At 43.8% G+C, this 23,271-nt stretch overlaps 1 long non-coding RNA gene and 1 pseudogene across 1 annotated transcript; both read right to left on the bottom strand.

The window, feature by feature from the left end:
• Window positions 1-4,116: 4,116 nt before the first annotated feature.
• LOC139026211 (uncharacterized) lies at window positions 4,117-8,410 on the bottom strand. The gene is made up of 2 exons (XR_011477964.1): window positions 7,698-8,410; window positions 4,117-6,792 (listed from the first exon to the last, which is right to left on the bottom strand). It is a non-coding gene; the product is annotated as an uncharacterized lncRNA (long non-coding RNA).
• Window positions 8,411-9,211: 801 nt separating this feature from the next.
• On the bottom strand, window positions 9,212-22,919 carry LOC112076912 (very long chain fatty acid elongase 4-like; annotated as a pseudogene).
• Window positions 22,920-23,271: the final 352 nt, after the last annotated feature.

The raw sequence follows: 23,271 nt of genomic DNA, 5'->3' as shown, positions 1-23,271 counted from the left end.
ATGGCTAGCCATTCTCAGCTGTTGGCAGCCAATGGCTAGCAGTTATCAGCTGTTAGCAGCCAATGGATAGCAGTTCTCAGCTGTCAGCATCCAATGGCTAGCCATTCTCAGCTGTTGGCATCCAATGGATAGCAGTTATCAGCTGTTAGCAGCCAATGGATAGCAGTTCTCAGCTGTCAGCAGCCAATGGCTAGCCATTCTCAGCTGTTGGCAGCCAATGGCTAGCAGTTATCAGCTGAGCTGTTAGCAGCCAATGGATAGACGTTCTCAGCTGTTGGCAGCCAATGGCTAGCAGTTCTCAGCTGTTGGCAGCCAATGGATAGCAGTTTCTTACTGGTGATAAAATGGATGATTGCCATCATTTTTTTGAGTCATTACTGAATTATTAAATTGAACAAATCAAACAATAAACCTCAAACAATTCATGGTAATGCATGGTAACCTCGTAAACAATTCATGGTAAAGCATGGTGACCTCGTAAACAATTCATGGTAAAGCATGGTAACCTCGTAAACAATTCATGGTAACGCATGGTAACCTCATAAACAATTCATGGTAAAGCATGGTAACCTCGTAAACAATTCATGGTAAAGCATGGTAACCTCGTAAACATTTCATTTAGACCCAGCGTATATTTGAAACAGGCTTTTATTTGCAGAAATGTGTGACGTTGCCAAGGCTATTAAAAGGGACAGGCGAGAATCGTGAGAATCGGCGTTTAATTGAAGTTTTACGGTAATTGAACTGTAAAAAATGTATTACCTTTAAATGTGCCATAAACACAACCAGTCGTGATGTTTTCATCTGATTGTCAAACAAATCACTTCAAAAAGAAGGTTACCTTTGCATGTTCATCTGTCACGTCCGCGCCTCAGGAGGGGGGTACTGTCACGTCCTGACCAGAGTTCTTATGTGTTGTGCTTGTTTTAGTGTTGGTCAGGACGTGAGCTGGGTGGGCATTCTATGTTGTGTGTCTAGTTTGTCTGTTTCTATGTTCAGCCTAATATGGTTCTCAATCAGAGGCAGCTGTCAATCGTTGTCCCTGATTGAGAATCATGTATAGGTGGCTTGTTTTGTGTTGGGATTTTGTGGGTGGTTGTTTCCTGTCTCTGTGTTTGTGGTCTGCACCAGATAGGTCTGTCTCGGTTTTGTTATTTTGTTTCTGTATTAGTGTTACCGTTTATTCATCTAATTAAACATGTTGAACACTAGCCGCGCTGCATTTTGGTCCTCTCCTTCACCCCAGGAAGAAAACCGTTACATCATCCCAAATAATGTGACCTCATTAACCTGGGCACAGTGGCCAGGCAAAACCCCCCAGTGGTGTAAAGTACTTAAGTAAAAATACTATAAAGTACTACTTAAGTTGTGTTTTGGGGTATCTGTACTTTACTATTTACTATTTTTGACAACTTTTACTTTTACTACATTCGTAAAGAAAATAATGTACTTTTTACTACATACATTTTCCCTGACACCCAAAAGTACTTGTTATATTTTGAATGCTTAGCAGGACAGGACATGGTCCAATTCACACACTTATCAAGTGTGTGAATTGGTCCATCCCTACTGCTTCTGATCTGGAGGACTCACTAAACAGACATGCTTCGTTTGTAAATGAAGTCTGAGTATTGGAGTGTTGCCCCCGGCGATCTGTAAAATAAATAAAAAATCAAGAAAATTGTACCGTCTGATTTGCTTAATATAAAGAATGTGAAAATGATTATTTACTTTTATACTTAAGTATATTTTAGCAATTACATTTACTTTGATACTTAAGTATATTTTAAAACCAATACTTTTAGACTTACTCAAGTAAATTTTACTGAGTGACTTTCACTTTTACTTGAGTCATTTCTATTAAGGTATCTTTACTTTACTCAAGTATGACAAAGGGGACGTTTCCCACCACTCCCCCCCCCCCCCTCTACCATTTTCCAACCTTGAAGCTTCCCGCAGATTTGCTGTTGCTGCTAAACCAACCTGCTGAAGCAAAACAGAGTTAGAGCGACGAGCCGAGCAGCCCTAGACGGCGTAATTGTAGGTCCGCCCATGGAGAGATGGGAGAGACAGAGAGGCCTTGATAACTCACATCCCAAAATAATACCATCACCCTGCTTCACCTGCCCTGTGTCAGCCTTCCCCTCCTCTCCTCTCTGTCAACCCCCCTCCCTCCTTCACCCTGCTTCACCCTCCCTGTGTCAACCTTCCCTCCCTCCCCTCCTTCCCCAACACCACACAATACCTCATGCCCAGACTCATCCAGGCTGCTTGCATTGTTGGAAAATCTGAAGAGGCATCTGAGACTGCATCCTAATCCTCCATGTTATTCAGGTTTGTGTAACGTGTCTGGGGCCGAGACACCAATAGGACTTCGGGAAATCATAATGCTACACGATTAATGAAGCGATTCAGTGACAACAGTCCACAGTTTTTGTCTTTGAATGACAGCTGACGAGGACAAAGGGAGCGGCCGGTTTTTAACGAGTGGGCGTGTTCTGGCCACAGCTGTGGTAGGAGGAGATTACAGATTCTAGAGACGCTGCTTCGTAATAGTCTGTAGGCTGAGCAAAGCTCCACAATAATATTTAAGTTTACATTGATCAATTTAATCCGATTTTATGAGAGATAAATCAAAAAAGCAACCGTTGTATATGACTTATTACTGGGTCTCATGTGCGGGAACTACTGTTCTGTTCTCCTCTGTGAATTTCCGACAGGCATATAGATGAACACCTGTCTGTTCTAGCCTGCGCCTGAAGGATGACTGTGTGAGGGAGGAGACAAAGGGGGAGACTATGGAGAGACACGGGGGGGGGGGGGGGAGACTATGGAGGCATAGAACTTCTCCGTAATTAGTCCTCTGGACCATCCAATACAGGGCAGGACAGATTTTGAGACTTTAAAAACAAATAGTCTGAAGAAGAAACAAAGAGTTATGTGACGGTCGGGGAATCGTCTCTCTGTATCTGAGGAGATGTTGAAACTGCAGTCAGTGAGAAATAGAGGAGCCTAAAGGGGAGATGCTTGCTAAAATTACAGCTTTCCTGTATTGAGTTATAAAAGTATTGCTCCGGTTAACAGAATAACAAAGAACCGCCCTTCATCTCCTTCTCTGGCAATACAAACACCCACTCATAAACTCTCTTGTTTAGTAGTGCATGACCACACACACACAAAGACACACACACACACACAACCAACTGTGTGGGGGCCCTCAACGGATTACAGAAGAGGGTGTGTGTGTGTGCGCATGCGTGCGTGCGTGTGGTAGGGAGGTGTGAGAGGACCCCAGTTTAATTTAGAACCACAGCTGTGTACGGTTACCGTGGAAACCTTTGTCTTCCGTGAAGCGTGGGGATGAGGAAGAAGGATGCTGATTGGTCCTTGGGGCCTCAATGACATAAAGCAGTAGGTGACCTCCTGGATCACACATCTATTAAACAGCTAGGCTTGCATCCCCAATGGGACCCTATTCCCTTTATAGGGCACTAGATGCAGCCATAGGGCTCTGGTCAAAAGTAGGGCACACTATGTAGGGAATAGACTACCATTTGGAACACTCCTCTATTTCCTCACTGACTGCAGTTTCAACATCTCCTCAGATTCACAAGCATTTTTCGCTACGTCCGCAATAACATCTGCTAAATATGTGTATGTGACCAATACACTTGGATTAGATTTATACCCTAGTGTTATACAGTGAGGACTCTCCCCTGACCGGTCACTCCTCTACACAGGTTAGATACTGGACTGGACTGAATAGGAGAAAGAAACATGGTGGACATAGAGTGGAGCTATTGGAGCTTACACCAACCTCCCAGTCGCCTCAAATGTTAAAAATGAGAATCAGCAAAAAGGTGGACAAATCTCTGAAGTGTATAAACCCCTTTCTTCTCTCGAGCTAGAGACTTGAAAACATCGTTCTGTTCTAATGACCACTACGCCCTCTGGTGGTCACTTGGAAGAACGACAAGGCACTCAGAATCACCACAGCAGTGTGACGATTTCCACCCTCCATTCCTGTCCTGAGCAGTAACAAACTAAAACAACAATAATGAACTGATCGTAGACATACAATATCTTTTAAAGCCTGAAGAAGAGACAACACAATACTGTATGTACAGGCATTCTGTTTATTTGTATCTATGAGTTTTGAAATAAGTCATATGATCATTTAAAAGAACGTGCAAGCTGTTTGGACAGAGAAATACCTGCTCATCATGGTATTAACTTGGGAACTTTCCCCCCCCCAAAAAGCACAAATGTACAAAATCACACAGCATATAATATATACAACACGTAATAAATAAAAAATGAAAAAGTCTCCAAGAACACTAAAACACAGACAAGCACTTTGCCATTCAGAAACAAACAACAACATTTACATTAAAGATAGGAACAATAAAATCAATAAAAACAAGAAATAACATCTTATTACATAACATGATACATGGTTGAATTTGCTGCTCTGGAGTCGACCGTGTCGTGTTGTACTCTACACGTGTCACGGTTAGGTAGAGCACATGGTCCTTCAGTAGCAGTATGTACAGAGCACTAACTATACACGTTGACCAGCTGATATTGCCTAAAACAGCGTATCAAATCAATCCGGCAATCGATCATTTGATTTGATTGGTTGATAAACAGCATCTCCCAGTTGACTAGTCGTTTGATTCGCCCTAATAATCCATAGCAGCGTCTTCACAGTTACTATTCCCTGACGTAGTACGTCTACTTGGCTCTGCTCACAGTTCACTGAGTAAGACAACTAGTGATATTGTATGTAGAGGCAACCAGGACAGAACAGTGAAATAAAAACCAAGAAAACATTTCTGACAAGATTCCACTGTTGCTAACCGAATGTCATTTCTAGATTCTACTGTCTCTAACTGAATGTCGCTTCTAGATTCCGCTGTCTCTAACTGAATGTCGCTTCTAGATTCCACTGTCTCCAACTGAATGTCACTTCTAGACTCACTGTTTCTAACTGAATGTCGCTTCTAGATTCCACTGTCCTAACTGAATGTCGCTCTAGATTCCGCTGTCTCTAACTGAATGTCGCTTCTAGATTCCGCTGTCTCCAACTGAATGTCACTTCTAGATTCCGCTGTCTCTAACTGAATGTCACTTCTAGATTCCACTGTCTCTAACTGAATGTCGCTTCTAGATTCCGCTGTCTCTAACTGAATGTCGCTTCTAGATTCCACTGTCTCTAACCGAATGTCGCTTCTAGATTCCACTGTTTCTAACTGAATGTCACTTCTAGATTCCACTGTCTCTAACTGAATGTCGCTTCTAGATTCCACTGTCTCTAACTGAATGTCGCTTCTAGATTCCGCTGTCTCTAACTGAATGTCGCTTCTAGATTCCGCTGTCTCTAACTGAATGTCGCTTCTAGATTCCACTGTCTCTAACCGAATGTCGCTTCTAGATTCCACTGTCTCTAATTGAATGTCACTTCTAGATTCCACTGTCTCTAACTGAATGTAATTTCCAGATTCCACTGTCTCTAACAGAATGTCGCTTCTAGATTCCACTGTCTCTAACTGAATGTCACTTCCAGATTCCACTGTTTCTAACTGAATGTCACTTCTAGATTCCACTGTTTCTAACTGAATGTCACTTCTAGATTTCACTGTCTCTAACTGAATGTCACTTTCGTTTCCACTGTCTCTAACTGAATGTCGCTTCTAGATTCCACTGTCTCTAACTGAATGTCGCTTCTAGATTCCGCTGTCTCTAACTGAATGTCGCTTCTAGATTCCACTGTCTCTAACTGAATGTAATTTCCAGATTCCACTGTCTCTAACTGAATGTCGCTTCTAGATTCCACTGTCTCTAACTGAATGTCACTTCTAGATCCACTGTCTCTAACTGAATGTCATTTCCAGATTCCACTTTCTAATTGAATGTCATTTCTAGATTCCGCTGTCTCTAACCGAATGTCGCTTCTAGATTCCACTGTCTCTAACTGAATGTCATTTCCAGATTCCACTGTCTCTAACTGAATGTCGCTTCTAGATTCCACTGTTTCTAACTGAATGTCATTTCCAGATTCCGCTGTTTCTAGCCAAATGTCACTTCTAGATTCCACTGTCTCTAACTGAATGTCATTTCTAGATTCCACTGTCTCTAACCGAATGTCACTTCCAGATTCCACTGTTTCTAACTGAATGTCACTTCTAGATTCCACTGTCTCTAACTGAATGTAATTCTAGATTCCACTGTTTCTAACTGAATGTCACTTCTAGATTCCACTGTTGCTAACCGAATATCACTTCTAGACTCCACTGTCTCTAACTGAATGTCACTTCTAATAATAATGAGTGATGCTTTTTATTAGCATGTACAGTAAACAAGTCTAACAGGCCAAGTTGTAATTGGATAAAGCTTAGCTTGCATTTCAAGAGCTCAAATTTGTTTTCAGACCTTATGTAATCTCAGTGTGTGGCTAGGATTGCCAACAGCTAAGTCTGTCTTATTGAGAAATAAGAACCATCACAGCATTTTGTGTATGGGTCATTAAACTGACCTCTCTCTCTCTGCTTATGGCAACAGTGTGAGTGGGCTGAAGAATTCAATGGCCTACCTCACATAATATGAATCAACAAATCTGGACAAAGGACAAAAAATGACAGTATGAGTAAGTCATATTCTTTAAAAGGCATACGTACACATTGAATGTTTAAATTAAAAAAGCCCAAAATCGACTGACATTGTCTCCTGTACTGGATGGTGATGGAAGCCTACGTGTGGGTGGTGTGTTCCTGTCTCTAGATAGCAGTGTAACTGTTACCAGTCAGTTAGCTACACACCAGTGGGTTATAGCTACACACCAGTGGGTTAGCTACACACCAGTGGTTAGAGCTAACACCAGTGGGTTAGCTAGCTACACACCATTGGTTATATGCTACACACCAGTGGGTTAGAGCTACACACCAGTGGGTTAGAGCTACACACCAGTGGGTTAGCTAGCTACACACCATTGGGTTATAGCTACACACCAGTGGGTTATAGCTACACACCAGTGGGTTAGCTACACACCAGTGTTAGAGCTACACACCATGGGTTATAGCACACACCAGTGGGTTAGAGCTACACACCAGTGGGTTATAGTTACACACCAGTGGGTTAGCTAGCTACACACCATTGGGTTATAGCTACACACCAGTCAGTTAGCTAGCTACACACCAGTGGGTTAGCTAGCTACACACCAGTGGGTTATAGCTACACACCAGTGGGTTAGCTAGCTACACACCAGTAAATCAGCTAGCTACACACCAGTGAATCAGCTAGCTACATACCAGTGGGTTAGCTAGCTACACACCAGTGGGTTAGCTAGCTACAAACAAGTGGGTTAGCTAGCTACAAACCAGTGGGTTATCTAGCTACTACAAACCAGTGGGTTAGCTAGCTACACACCAGTGAATCAGCTAGCTACATACCAATGGGTTAGCTAGCTACAAACCAATGGGTTAGCTAGCACAAACCAGTGGGTTAGCTAGCTACCACCAGTGAATCAGCTAGCTACACACCAGTGGGTTAGCTAGCTACAAACCAGTGGGTTAGCTAGCTACAAACCAGTGGGTTAGCTAGCTACACGCCAGTGAATCAGCTAGCTACACACCAGTGGGTTAGCTAGCTACAAACCAGTCGTTAGTTAGCTACAAACCAGTGAATCAGCTAACGTTAACTACAAACCAGTCAGTTAGCTAGCTACAAACCAGTGAATCAGCTAGCTACAAACCAGTGGGTTAGCTAGCTACAAACCAGTGAATCAGCTAGCTACAAACCAGTGGGTTAGCTAGCTACACACCAGTGAATCAGCTAGCTACATACCAGTGGGTTAGCTAGCTACAAACCAGTGGGTTAGCTAGCTACAAACCAGTGGGTTAGCTAGCTACACACCAGTGAATCAGCAGCTACACACCAGTGGGTTAGCTAGCTACAAACCAGTCGGTTAGTTAGCTACAAACCAGTGAATCAGCTAACGTTAACTACAAACCAGTCAGTTAGCTAGCTACAAACCAGTGAATCAGCTAGCTACAAACCAGTGGGTTAGCTAGCTACAAACCCAGTTAATCAGCTAGCTACAAACCAGTGGGTTAGCTAGCTACACACCAGTGAATCATGCTAGCTACAAACCACTGTGAATCAGCTAGCTACAAACCAGTGAATCAGCTAGCTACAAACCAGTGGGTTAGCTAGCTACAAAACCAGTGAATCAGCTAGCTACAAACCAGTCGGTTAGCTAGCTACAAACCAGTCGGTTACGCAGCTACAAAACCAGTCGGTTAGCTAGCTACAAATCAGTCGTTAGCTAGCTAAAACCAGTCGGTTAGCTAGCTACAAACCAGTCGGTTAGCTAACTACAAACCAGTCGGTTAGCTAGCTACTAAACCAGTCGGTTAGCTACTACAAACCAGTCGGTTAGCTACTATAACCAGTCGGTTAGCTAACTATAAACCAGTCGGTTAGCTAGCTACAAACCAGTGAATCAGCTAGCTACAAACCAGTCGTTTAGCTAACTACAAACCAGTTCGGTTAGCTAACTACAAACCAGTCGGTTAGCTAACTATAAACAGTCGGTTAGCTAGCTACAAACCAGTGAATTCAGCTAGCTACAAACCAGTCGGTTAGCTAGCTACAAACCAGTCGGTTAGCTAGCTACAAACCAGTGAATCAGCTAACGTTAACTATAAACCAGTCGGTTAGCTAGCTACAAACCAGTCGGTTAGCTAACTACAAACCAGTGAATCAGCTAGCTACAAACCAGTGAATCAGCTAACGTAACTACAAACCAGTCGCGTTAGCTAACTACAAACCAGTCGGTTACTACTAAACCAGTCGGTTAGCTAACTACAAACCAGTGAATCAGCTAGCTACAAACCAGTCGGTTAGCTAACTACAAACCAGTCGCGTTAGCTAACTACAAAACCAGTCGGTTAGCTAAACTATAAACAGTCGTTAGCTAACTACAAACCAGTCGGTTAGCTAGCTACAAACCAGTCGGTAGCTAGCTACAAACCAGTGAATCAGCTAGCTACAAACCAGTGGGTTAGCTAGCTACAAACCAGTGAATCAGCTAGCTACAAACCAGTCGTTAGCTAGCTACAAACCAGTCTAGCACTACAAACCAGTCGGTTAGCTAGCTACAAACCAGTCGTTAGCTAGCTACAAACCAGTCGCGTTAGCTACTACAAATCAGTCGGTTAGCTAACTACAAACCAGTCGTTAGCTAGCTATAAACCAGTGAATCAGCTAGCTACAAACCTCAACACTGCAGTACAGAGAGAGAAACATGTTGATGTTATTGTTTTCCAGACCAGAAAACGACTGAATATTGATTAGTTGTAATGACGGTCACCTTGGACACGTCGCGACCTCTTACAAGGGGGGTTATTTCCCTTTCAATTCAGTCAACGCAGAAAGTTAACTGAAATTCTAATTTTCCCCAATCAAAGCCAATGAGGAAAAATTGAAATTTTAAATGTCAGTTTTCTTCATAAATTGATTGAATTGAAATGGAATTGACTCCAGTCTTGCCTTTTACCACACATCCACCTACAAGTAGTGACTGTATAGGGAATAGGGTGCAATGTGGGAGGTAAAATAAGATCAAACAGCAAGGCCTGTTAGTGCCAGCCTCCTTCAGCCCTATACCCCTCCCTCCGTCTAATCCCTCTTGGCCCTCCCCTTCCTCTTTCTCCTTCCATTCCCGTTGTCCACCCCTGACGACCTCTCCTTTTCCTCCACCTTGCCCCTACCACCACCACCGCTCCATTCCCCAGTCCCTTGGACAGCCCGTTGGACAGCCCGTTAGACAGAGCCTTGGCGGCCTGGGCTCCCTGGGTTGGCTGGCGTGCGGCGGTACGTCTGGTAGTAGAAGTTACCGAACAGGGCGATGAAGGTGAGGGCGTAGCAGATAAGGGCATAGTGCATCCAGTGGGGAAACTCACAGTCCATTGTAGAGGGACAGGCAGTGTGGCCGATGGTGACATGAAACTGGATCTGAGGTAGAGACGGAGGGGAAATATGATTAAATTATATATTTACAGTATGACAGGGCTATACAGTCACAGTCCATGTAGAGGGACAGGCAGTGTGGCCATGGTAACATGAAACTGGATCTTAGGTAGAGCCTGAGGGAGGATCAGTTGAAACCTTTTATGTGCAGTGCCTTCTGGGAAAGGATTCAGACCCTCGACTTTTAACACATTTTGTTACGTTACAGCCTTATTCTAAAATGGATTAAATAAAAAACATTTTCCTTATCAATCTATACACAATACCCATAGTGACATAAGTATTCAGACCCTTTGCTATGAGACTCAAAATTGAGCTCAGGTGCATCCTGTTTCCATGATCATCCTTGAGATGTTTCTACAACTTGATTGGAGTCCACCTTGGTAAATTCAATTGATTGGACATGATTTGGAAAGGCACACACCTGTCTATATAAGGCCCCACAGTTGACAGTGCATGTCAGAGCAAAAACCAAGCCATGAGGTAGAAGGAATTGTCCGTAGAGCTCAGAGACAGGATTGTGCGAGGAACAGATCTGGGGAAGAGTACCAAAACATTTCTGCAGCATTGAAGGTCCCCGAGAAACATAGTGGCCTCCATCATTCTCAAAAGGAAGAAGTTTGGAACCACCAAGACTCTTCCTAGAGCTGGCCGCCCTGCCAAACTGAGCAATCTGGGAAGAAGAAGCCTTGGTCAGGGAGTGACCAAGAACCAGATGGTCACTCTGACAAAGCCCCAGAGTTCCTCTGTGGAGATGGGAGAAAGATCCAGAAGGACAACAATCTCTACAGCACTCCACCAATCAGGCCTTTATGGTAGAGTGGCCAGACGGGAACCACTCCTCAGTAAAAGGCACATGACAGCCCGCTTGGAGTTTGCTAAAAGCCACCTAATGGACTCTCAGACCATGAGAAACAGATTCTCTGGTCTGATGAAACCAAGATTGAACTCCTTGGCCTGAATGTCAAGCATCATGACTGGAGGAAACCTGGCACTGTGGCATATGGTGGTGCAGCATCATGATGTTGGGATGTTTTTCAGCAGCAGGGACTGGGAGACTAGTCAGGATCGAGATGAACGGAGAAAGTACAGAGAGATTCTTGATGAAACCTGCTCCAGAGCACTCAGGACATCAACTTGGCGGAAGGGTCACCTTCCAACAGGACAACGTCCCTAAGCACACAGATAAGACCATGCAGGAGTGGCTTCGGGACAAGTCTTGAATGTCCTTGAGTGGCCCAGCCAGAAGCCCGGACTTGAACCCGATCTAACATCTTTGGAGAGACCTGAAAATAGCTGTGCAGTGACGCTCCCCATCCAACCTGCAGAGCTGAGAGGATCTGCAGAGAAGAATGGAGAAAGTCCCCCAAATACAGGTGGCCATATTCCGTTAAACTGGCATGTTGTGATTTCACAACGTACAACTCTCATAAATGTAATACGATAAAGAGACTTTTCTTTTAATATGTCTAAAAATGTCTAAAAACCTGTTTTGCTTTTTCATCATGAGATATTGTGAGTAGATTGATGAGTGGGGAAAAAAACGTTGTAACGTAAAAAATGTGGAATGAGTCAAAAGGGTCTGAATCCTTCCCTAATGCTCTGTACAGTACGACGGGGCTATTCAACCGTGGACATGTAGAAGGCAATCTGAGGGAAGAAGGTGAAACACAACCTTTCTGGTTCTCATGATCTCTCCAGGTAGAGAAAGAAGACCAGCTGTTTCATGATCTCTCCAGGTAGAGAGACAGCTGGTTTCATGACTTCCAGTAGAGTAGAAGACCAGCTGGTTCTCATGATCTCTCCAGTAGAGAAGAAGAACAGCTGGTTCTCATGATCTCTCCAGGTAGAGTAGAAGACCGCTGGTTCTCATGATCTCTCCATGTAGAGAAGAAGAACAGCTGGTTCTCATGATCTCTCCAGGTAGAGTAGAAGACCAGCTGGTTCTCATGATCTCTCTAGGTAGAGAAGAAGACCAGCTGGTTCTCATGATCTCTCAGGTAGAGTAGAAGACCAGCTGGTTCTCATGATCTCTCAGTAGAGAAGAAGACCAGCTGGTTCTCATGATCTCTCCAGGTAGGAGAAGACCAGCTGGTTCTCATGATCTCCCAGGTAGAGAAGAAGACCAGCTGTTCTTCATGATCTCTCCAGAGAGAAGAAGACCAGCTGGTTCTCATGATCTCTCCAGGTAGAGAAGAAGACAGCTGGTTTCATGATCTCTCCAGGTAGAGAAGAAGACCAGCTGGTTCTCATGATCTCTCCAGTAGAGAAGAAGACCAGCTGTCTCATGATCTCTCCAGGTAGAGAAGAAGACCAGCTGGTTCTCTATGATCTCTCCAGGTAGAGAAAGAAGACCAGCTGGTTCTCATGATCTCTCAGGTAGAGAAGAAGACCAGCTGGTTCTCATGATCTCTCCAGGTAGAGAGAAGACCAGCTGGTTCTCATGATCTCTCCAGGTAGAGAAGAAGACCAGCTGGTTTTCATGATCTCTCCAAGTAGAGAAGAAGACCAGCTGGTTTTCATGATCTCTCCAGGTAGAGAAAAGACCAGCTGGTTCTCATGATCTCTCCAGGTAGAGAAGAAGACCAGCTGGTTCTCCATGATCTCTCCAGGAGAGAAGAAGACCAGCTGGTTTCATGATCTCTCAGGTAGAGAAGAAGACCAACTGGTTTCATGATCTCTCCAGGTAGGAGAGAAGACCAGCTGGTTTTCATGATCTCTCCAGGTAGAGAAGAAGACCAGCTGGTCTCATGATCTCTCCAGGTAGAAGAAGACCAGCTGGTCTCATGATCTCTCCAGGTAGAGAAGAAGACCAGCTGGTTTTCATGATCTCTCCAGGTAGAGAAGAAGACCAGCTTCGGCCTTCGAGGTTCACTAACTGAATAGTCCAGCAACCCAGTAGTTACATAATAATAATAATGACATAATCCATGACTGACTTAACTGTAAATCCATCTGAATCAAGTTCGACTGACTTACTGTAAATCCATCTGAATCAAATTAGACTGGCTTACTGTAAATCCATCTGAATTCAAGTTTAGATGACTTACTGTAAATCCATCTTAATCAAATTAGACTGACTTAACTGTAAATCCATCTGAATCAAGTTACTGTAAATCCATCTGAATCAAGTTACTGTAAATCCATCTGAATCAAGTTACTGTAAACGGATCTCTTACCATCTGTATGACAGTCAGGTACTTCTTCCACCACAGGTACTTCTGGATCTTGGGTCCAAAGGAGGCCAGACCATAGTACAGATACATCAGGACATGGATGGCTGCGTTCATGTGTGCACCAAAGAAGGCTGCAAAGGGGGGTTGAAGAAGACCAGCTGGTTAAGGCAGATAATGTGATGAGATCCATTACCAAATTACCAATAACGCATGAATTTCTAATACAAGGGAACGTAACACGTTACTGCATTCGGGCTACAATTCAACGCAGAAGAAGATATTCCTTTAATCTCAAAGGAAGTTGCTGGTTAAGTATGAAACAATATATAAGTAGAGGGGATACTCACACTGTCCGCCAGCGACCCACTTGATGCCGATCCACCAGAGGGTGAACATGGTACAGTGGTGGTAGACGTGTAGGAAGCTGACCTGGTTCAACTTCTTCCTCAGGATGAAGAACACCGTGTCCAGGTACTCTACTCCTTTAGAGATGAAATACCACCACAAGGCTGCTGCTATCTGTGAATGGGGGACGGGGGGACAGGGGGACGGGGGGGACATTAGTATCATCGAGGAGGATTTGGACAATCATCTCCAGACAGGTTATATTTCATAACTTAAAGGGGTCATGACCTCTCTAGAGGGGAAGCTTTATGTGTCTGCTAGAATCTGTAGACTAAAGACTATAGCCTGATATGATCCCTGACCTTTGACCTTTCATCATCAACCTTGGACACAAAATGGTCGCTGACGACAGAGAGGAAGAGGAGAAGCGAAAGGGATAACTGGGCCCAAAATGTGTCTTCTCCAGCAGGTTGGGTTTATATATAATTGTTTTGCTCACCGAGGAAGTGGAAGTTTTCCCTCACCAGGCAAGGACTTTTTGTATGGAGGTCAATGAGAGAGTGTCGAATTTGGTCAACAAAAACTGTAATGTCTTATTTGATACGAGAGGATTATTTGATCGAATAGAACCCTTTATACCTGTTGTTCACACGTGTATCTGCCATCTCATTGGCTAGAACGGTCCCACTTTGATCTTGCCCTCCTTCCGACTGCCTTCCATTATTGAAGACATTTATTGTCATTGTTAGAGCGGTCACTTGAGTATCTGGTCAATATAATGGATCATCTGTACGGACGTGGTGCATGCTGCCTGGTGTAACGTCATGGAGCAGTAGCTAGGTAACACCGAACCCCCCCCCTGCTGGCTCCGTCCGTCTGATAGGGAGGTTTGATCAGATAAAAGAAGCCTGATCCTGTTTCTTAAGGACACGTCTCCCAGAGGTGAGTGAAAGAGAGAGCAGGTGTCTAATTCCATGATCCCAGTCGCTGCAAGGATCAGGGTCAGCCAGCATCTCCAGGTACTGGTCCTACCGGTACTACCCAGTCGCCTGCCACGATCAGGGCCAGCCAGCATCTCCCAGTTACTGGTCCTACCGATACTACCCAGTCGCTGGCAAGATCAGGCCGTCAGCCAGCATCTCCAGTTACTGGTCATACCTGTACTACTGGTCATACCGGTACTACCTGGTCATACCTGTACGACCAGTCGCTGCAAGGATCAGGCCAGCCAGCATCTCCCAGTTACTGGTCATACCTGTACTACGGTCATACCGGTACTACTGGTCATACCTGTACGACCCAGTCACTGCAAGATTCAGGGCCAGCCAGCATCTCCCAGTACTGGTCATACTGTACTACCCAGTCACTGCAAGGATCAGGGCCAGCCAGCATTCTCCAGTTACTGGTATACCTGTACTACTGGTCATACCTGTACACTGGTCATACCGCGGTACTACTGGTCAACCGTACTACTGGTCATACCGGTACTACTGGTAACCTCGTACTACTGTCATACCGGTACTACTGGTCATACCTGTACTACTGGTCATACATGTACTACTGGTCATACCGGTGTACTACTGGTCATACCGTATACTACTGGTCATACTGGTACTACTGGTCATAACCTGTTACTACTGGCTCATACCGGTACACTGGTCATACCTGTACTACTGGTCATACCTGTTAACTACTGGTCTACCGTACTACTGGTCATACCTATACTATGGTCATACTGGTACTACTGTCATACCTGTACTTACTGGTCATACCTAATACCTACCTGGTCATACTGTACGTACTGGTCAGTACCTGTAACTACTGGTCATACCGGTACTACTGGTCATACCGGTACTACTGGCACTGTACTACTGGTCATACTGCGTACTACTGGTCATACTGTACTTACTGGTCATACGTATATCTGTCTACCGGTACTACTGGTCATACCTTGACTACGGTCAATGTACTACTGTCATACCGTACTTACTGTCATACTACTGGCCCTGTACTGACGATACTATGGTCATACCGGTACTACTGGTCAATACCTAGGTACTACCTGGTCATACGGCTAATACTATGGCTACCTACATGACTACTGTCAGTACTGGTACTACTGGTTCATATACTGGTACTATGGTATATACACGCGATACCTAAAGGGTTTGTACTACTGGCATACCTGTACCTATCTGGTCATACCTATACTACTGGTCATACCCGGTACTACTGGTCACATACCTGTACTACTGGTCATACCTGTACTACTGTCATACCGGTAACTACTGGTCTGCTACTGGTCCATACTCACTGTTATACTCGGTACAGACTGTACTACTGGTCATACACTGGTCTCTACTGGTCAACCTATACTACTGGTCATACCTGTACTACTGGCATACCTGTACACTGGTCATACCGGTACTACTGTCATACCTGTACTACTGGTCATACCTGTACTACTGGTCTATACCGGTACTACTGTCATACTTACTACTGGTGCATACCGGTACTGCCAACTGGTCATACTTGCGTTACTACTGGTCTGTACTACTGGTCATACCTGTATCTACTGGTCATATGTACTACTGTCATACCGGTATACTGGTCATACCATACTACTGGTCATACATGTACTACTGGTCATACCTGGTACTACTGTCATACTGGTTATACTGGTCATACTCTTACTACTGGTCTATACTGTACTACTGTGCATACCTGGTACTACTGGTCATACCTTACTACTGTCATACTTACTTACTACTGGTACTACTGTACTACTGGTCATACCTTACTAACTGTCTTACTGTACTACTGGTCATACTGGTACTTACTGGTCATAACCTGTACTACTGACTACGCATACTAACTGGTCATACTGGTACTACTGGTCATACCTGTACTACTGGTCATACATGTACTACTGGTCATACCGGGTACTACTGGTCATACCGTGTACCACTGGTCATACTGGTACTACTGTCATACCTGTAACATAGGTCTGTACTACTGTCATACACGGTACTACTGGTCATACCTTACTACTGGTCTACAGTACCGTCACTTACACGGTGCATACTGTACTACTGGTCATACGTACTGGTCTACTACTGGGCATACCGTACTATGGTCCTGTACTACTGGTCATACTGGTACTACTGGTCATGATACTGTATACCTACTAGTGGTCTGTACTACTGTCATACCCTGTACTACTGGTCAGTGACCGTACTACTGGTCATACCTGTACTACTGGTCATACTTACTACTGGCATATCCGTGCTACTGGTCATACTTGACTATGTCTATACTACTGTCATAACCGTACTAGTGCGTCTGTACTACTGGTCATACCGTACTACTGGTCTATACTACTGGTCATACCGGTACTAGTGTCTGTACTACTGGTCATACCTGTACTACTGGTCATACGTACTACTGGTCATACCTGTACACCTGGTCATACCTGTACTACTGGTCATATCTACTACTGGTCATACTGTACTACTGGTCTTATACTGGTCTACCTGTACTACTGGTCATACCGGTACTACTGGTCATACCTGTACTCACTGGTCATACCTGTACTACTGGTCACTACTGGTACTACTGGTCTATACTACTGTATACCGTACTACCTGTCCTATACCCGGTACTACTGGTCATACCTGTACTACTGGTCATACCGTACTACTGTCATACCAGTACTAGTGGTCTTACTACTGGTTACTGCTACTACTGGTCTATCACTACTGGTCATACTACTAGTGTCTGTACTACTGTCACCTTACTCTGGTTCTTCACCGGGTACTACTGTCATACGTGCTACTACTGTCAACTTACTACTGTCATTACCGGTTTCATCTGGTACTACTACGGTCATACTACTAGTCATACCTGTACTACTGTCATACGTGACTACTGGTGCATACCTGTACTACTGGTCATACAGGTACTACTGGTCTATACTACTGGCCATACCTGTTACTACTGTCTTACTACTGTCATACCGTACTATCTCTGGTCATACCGTACTAGCTGTCATACCGGTACTACTGGTCATACCTGGTACTACTGGTACGGTACTACTCTCAACCGATACTCTGTCCCTACTACTGTCTACCTGGTACTACTGGTCATTACGTCGGTACTACTGGCATACCTGCTACTACTGGTACCATACTAGACTGACTGGTCATACTGTACTACTGCCTACTGGTACTACTGGTCTGTACTACTGGTCTACTTTACTACTGGCCATACTGTACTACTCTTGGCTATACCTGTACTACTGGCTACTGTACTACTGGTCATACCGGTACTACTGGATCATACCGGTTTACTACTGGTCAGTACCAGTACTATTGGTCATTACGTACTACTACGTCGTCAGTTGGCTCAACTTACTGGGTATACTACGTTTGCTTTATCCTGTCTAGAATGCCAGATTGGTGGGGTTTGCAATTTGCGAATATTCTATTGGTTCCATTGCGACAGGCAACCTGCATCAAGCACACGAAAGATTTAGAAATGATTTCAAATACTACTTGAACCCAGGTCCCGGGTCGTTTCTAGGGTTGAACTCACCCGGACTTCATTTGGGTCGTCTGAGTAGTCAACAGACTGGCAGATGAGCCTGTATCCGGCCGCCCGAGCCGCCAGAAGAGCTGAGAATAGAAGAGATCACCACACAATATTTAGAGAAGGATAAAACGATGAGAGAGAGGAGAAGAAACGAGGCGTATGGAGATGACTAGAGAAAAGCAGAAATGAGGAGACCGCTAGAGGAGAGCAGAGGATATAAGCGCTTATGAATGGAGAGGAGAGAGGGGACGAGAGAGATGAGCGAGGGGGAGAGAAGGAGCGGTCCACCGGAGAGAGGACAGAGATGGAGATAAGATTAGAGACAGAGAGATAGAGAAGAGGCGAGAGTGTGTCCTCCTGCCACAACCTGAGGGGACAGCCAGTTTGAAAAATCTGCATATAATGGTTGATAATATTTCCCATTTAGCTTAGTTTGTGTTTGTCTTTCATACCCAGATTCATATTTTCTCAATCATTTGACACTGGTCTACTACTATTAATGTATTGTTGTCTGATGAATATTGTTGTTCTGTTTTATGTGGGTTGTGTCTGGTGTAATGGGTATCCATGTTCCACTGAACACTTACTACTATTATTATTTACTGTTGCGGTCCCACCCCTCCATTTATTTATATATAAATAAGTATTAGATTTGTATATTAAATAGACATTATATATTTTAATTTTATTTTTCGATGTTATTACTTTGACAATGTAATTAATATATGAAGCTTTGCCATGTCAATAAAGTCAATCTGTAGAGCACTTGAATTAATTGAGAGAAGACAGAGACGAGACAGACGGGGAGACGAAGACCGAAGAGAGGGAGAGACATGGGAGACCGATAGAGCGCTGGTAGACGAGAGTATCTGGATTGTAGGAGAGAGAAAGAGACAGAACGACGAGAGACAGACAGAGAGAGGACAGAATATAGAAGAGGAGAGGAGAGATGAGAGACAAAATCAATATTATTGAACTAAACTCCCATATCTACTGGAGAGGAAAAATTCCACAGTGTTGCCATCACAGCAGCAAGATTTTGGACCTGTTGCCACAAAAGAAAGAGGGCAATCCACCACGTGAAAGAACAAACCATTGTAAATACAACCCTTAATATTTATGTTATTTTATTTAATTTGTTATGGATTGGGCTCTTAACTATTTTACATGTTACAACCACTGTAGTAAGTATAATAAACATTTTGTGTTTTTGTAATTTTTGTCTTTATTGTTTGAACTTCTGTATATGTTCTGTAATGTTTCTGTAATTTGTATTGTTTATTTCACTTTTGATATTAATATCTACCTTCACGCTTTTGGCAATGTTAAACACATTGTTCCATCCAATAAAAGGCCCCTTGAAATGGAATAATTGAATCATCTGCGGAGAGAGAGAGACAGAGAAAGAGATAATGAGGAGAGAAGGGAGGGAAGACCCCGCCGGACATCATTTCAGATGGGCCGCAGAGGTCTTCAGATGGTGCGTGATGAGGGAACCCTTTTAAAGACTGATGGTTTGGATCTTCCTACCATGTGATCCCCGTCGATGTGGAATGGGAGAGCGATTCCTCCTCCCTCAGCCGAAGCCGGATCAAGCCTTGCCGACGCGGCAGATCGTAGTATTGGATGTACTATGCAGATGGAAGACGAGAGACAGAGAGTAGAGGAGAGAAAGGAGTGGCGAATTAGGAAAGAAGAAGAGAGGAGAGGAGTAGACCAGAGAAGTCAGAAGGAGAAGAGATTAGATGAGGACAGAGACCGTGAGAGAGAGAGAGAGAGAGAGAGGACGAGAAGCAGACAACCACCACAGGGGCTTGAAAGAGAGAGACCTGACGAACACACGAAGAACGAGACGAGACTCCCTCCCTGTAGACTTGATGACTTGATCGTTATTGACGAGAGGGCAGTCGGTAAGTATGATCTACTACAGTAGACCTAATCATGCCTACAAATTTAGACCCAACCAAGATCCATGAAGAAACCAAACAAAAGATAAATACTTGTACACATTGGAAAGAGAACAATAAAGAATTAACAAAACCAAAAGAGCCAAACGAGGTAATGCCTATATTGGGCCCCAAACAGAGATACACAGTGCCAGATAATCACCTAACCGACCACTGTTTGACGAACTCCAAACTTAAGGAAACGCTTTTCTGAACTTATGTACCAGCCCCACTACAGTGAGCTATCCTTTGCTATTGAGAAAGGCCGCCGTAGGCAAGACATGGCTCCAATGAGAAGACAGCGCTGATGTTGCTCACTGCCCACAAAATGAGGTGGGAAAACTGAGAGCATGCACTTCCTAAGCCTTCACCTGCCATGATGTATGTAACACATGAATCATTAGACACAATTTCCTCAGTTATCACACAGATCCACAACAGAATTCGAAAAAATCCAATTTGATAAACTTTCACAATATCTACCTGGTCCCGAAATTCCCACAGTGTTGCCATCACAGCAGCAAGATTTGTGACTCTGTTGTCCACAATGAGAAAGGGCCACCAGTGAAGAACAAACACCACTGTAAATACAAACCGCATATTTTATGTTATTTATTCTTCCCTGAACTTGGTGTGCTTTAAAGCCATTTATACATTGCTACAACACGTATGATATATTAATATGACATCTGTAATGTCTTTATAGGCTGTTGAAACTTCTACATTATGTGTAATGTTTACTGGTTAATTTTTATTTGTTTATTATTCAACCTTATGTGTGATACTTATTCTTAACTCTCTACTTGCTTTGGCACATGGTTAACACATGTTTCCCATGCCAATAAAAGCCACCTTTGGGGGAATTTATTATGATTTTGGGGGAAATTATGGCAAATGAGAGAGAGATGGAGAAGAGAGAGAAGAGAGAGAGAGAGAAGACGAGTGATGACATGATGGGATACTTTATATGAGAGAAGAGAGAGAGAAGAGATGAGAACCAGGAGAAGAGGAGAGAACGAGAGAGAGAGGAGAGAAGGAACTAAGAGCAGACAGATATACAACTAATGGAAACAGGGAATCTAAGGAGTCTTACACAACTAAATTACACTTTGAAATGTTTTCTGAATGCTCAAAAAAGGTGAAAGATGAAATATAATAATATTCAACAACTCTTGGAGGACAATGAAAGTTGACTTAAATAGTCTCCAGTCTCTTGTGACAGATTAAATCGAGAAACTGGCCAGACCAGCAAACACACAATATTTGGATGATGATGAGATGAGATTTAAATAAAAGATTAAAACGTCCTCGACCTCTTTGCAGATGAAGAAGTTGAAGACGACCATGCTGAAGTTGTAGAGGATGAGTGTCTTCTTGAGCTGGAAGGGTTCTCTGTTCTGCATGTACTTGGGCCCCAGCCCACGGAACAGCAGGTAGGAGGAACTGATGGCCAGGTCGGGAGGGGGTTGTCCATCAGGGGCCATTTCTCCACTCGTTTGTCTGGGGGACACTACAATACACTCAGTATTATCGACAAAAGTAGTATACAAACATCTGACATTTCTTCTCTACACTGAACAAAAATAGAAACGCAAACATGTAAAGTGTTGGTTCCATGTTTTATGAGTTGAAATAAAAAATAAAAATCCTCAAAATGTTCCATACATGCACAAAAAACGTATTTATCTCAAATTTGCACAAATTTGTACCATCCCTGTATGAGCTTCTCCTTTTGCAAATAATCCATCCACTGACAGGTGCATGCATCAATCAAGAAGCTGTCATATAAACAGCATGATCATTACACAGGTGCACCTTGTGCTGGGGGACAATAAAAGGCCACTCTAAAATGTGCAGTTTTGTCACCCAACACAATGCCACAGACGTGTCAAGTTTGAGGAGTGTGCAATTGTGCATGCTGCTGACTACAGGAAACGTCCACCAGAACTGTTTCCAGATAAGTTTTTAACCATGCTTTCATTGCCTACCCAAATAAACCCCACCCAACCGTTGTCTTCAGCATCTCTCTGGGGGGGGAGTATTTCTGTCTGTAATAAAGCCCTTTCTTTTCGGGCGATAACTCATTCTGATTCGGCCTGGGCTTGGACTGATCTCCTTCTATGAACTGTTAACTCAGAAAATGGTTGAAATGTGGCATGTGTGCGTTCATATTTTTGTTCAGTGTAGAAAGACTCTGAGATTCTAGAAAACCAAGATCAAGATTAAACCTCTCTCTAATCACACACACACACACACACACACACACACACACACACACACACACACACACACACACACACACACACACCACACACACACACACACACACACACACACACACACACACACACACACACACACACACACACACGGGAGTGTGAGATTACCTGCATGGTAAGGGCCCATTTATATAAATTAATGGTATCATTTATCAGATGTGTGGTGAGCTCCATCTTTGCAGGCCAGTATCTGAGTCCCCTGGCAGAAAGACACACGGAGAAGACAGCAGAAGAGCTCAGTAAAACATCCTCGGTGTTTTAACATCATCCAGCTATCACTGAACACTACCACGTAGCTCCCCCCCCCCCATCTGTTGAGGAGGTCATCCTCTCTGACAGCTTCTACAGTATTACTGGATGAAATAGGAGCCTTGGAGCTTCTTGGAATAACTCGGCTTCATTCAGTCAATTAAGCCATTTCATTTAGGCTATTCTTATTCAGCAACATTTCTCGCACAAGTTCAACGATGTTCTACAGTCCTTCCGCACATTCTGATGTTAAAGTAAACAATAGACTTCCATCAATATCTATCAGTTCCTGACAGACCGGGGGGAGAGAGGACGGAGGAGGAGGGGGGGGGGGGGGGGGCACTGCGCTGCACTGTTCTGCTCCGTGACGTGATTAGCACGAACTGGTCCCTCTATTCTAGCGACGCACAAATACCGGGCTGACACCGCTTTTTGACCGCGTCGGTCTGACTGTCCGCACCGTCGCTAACCGGACTCCAATCTGTAGTCCTATGCTATTTCCTTCAAAACTACAATTAGATGTTACATTCGACATGTTTTATATCCTACCACGTCATTGCATAGTGCGCGAGCAGAGTAGTTAGTAATAATATAGTATATTGGCCTAGAGCGCGTGGATAACACCGTGTGATTTAATGATCTCTGAACAGTAGCCTA

This window comes from Salvelinus sp. IW2-2015, unplaced genomic scaffold (assembly GCF_002910315.2).
Source record: "Salvelinus sp. IW2-2015 unplaced genomic scaffold, ASM291031v2 Un_scaffold4126, whole genome shotgun sequence".
Classification (NCBI taxonomy): domain Eukaryota; kingdom Metazoa; phylum Chordata; class Actinopteri; order Salmoniformes; family Salmonidae; genus Salvelinus; species Salvelinus sp. IW2-2015.
Note: the sequence above shows the minus strand (reverse complement) of the source record. Positions and strands in the feature narration are given on the sequence as shown.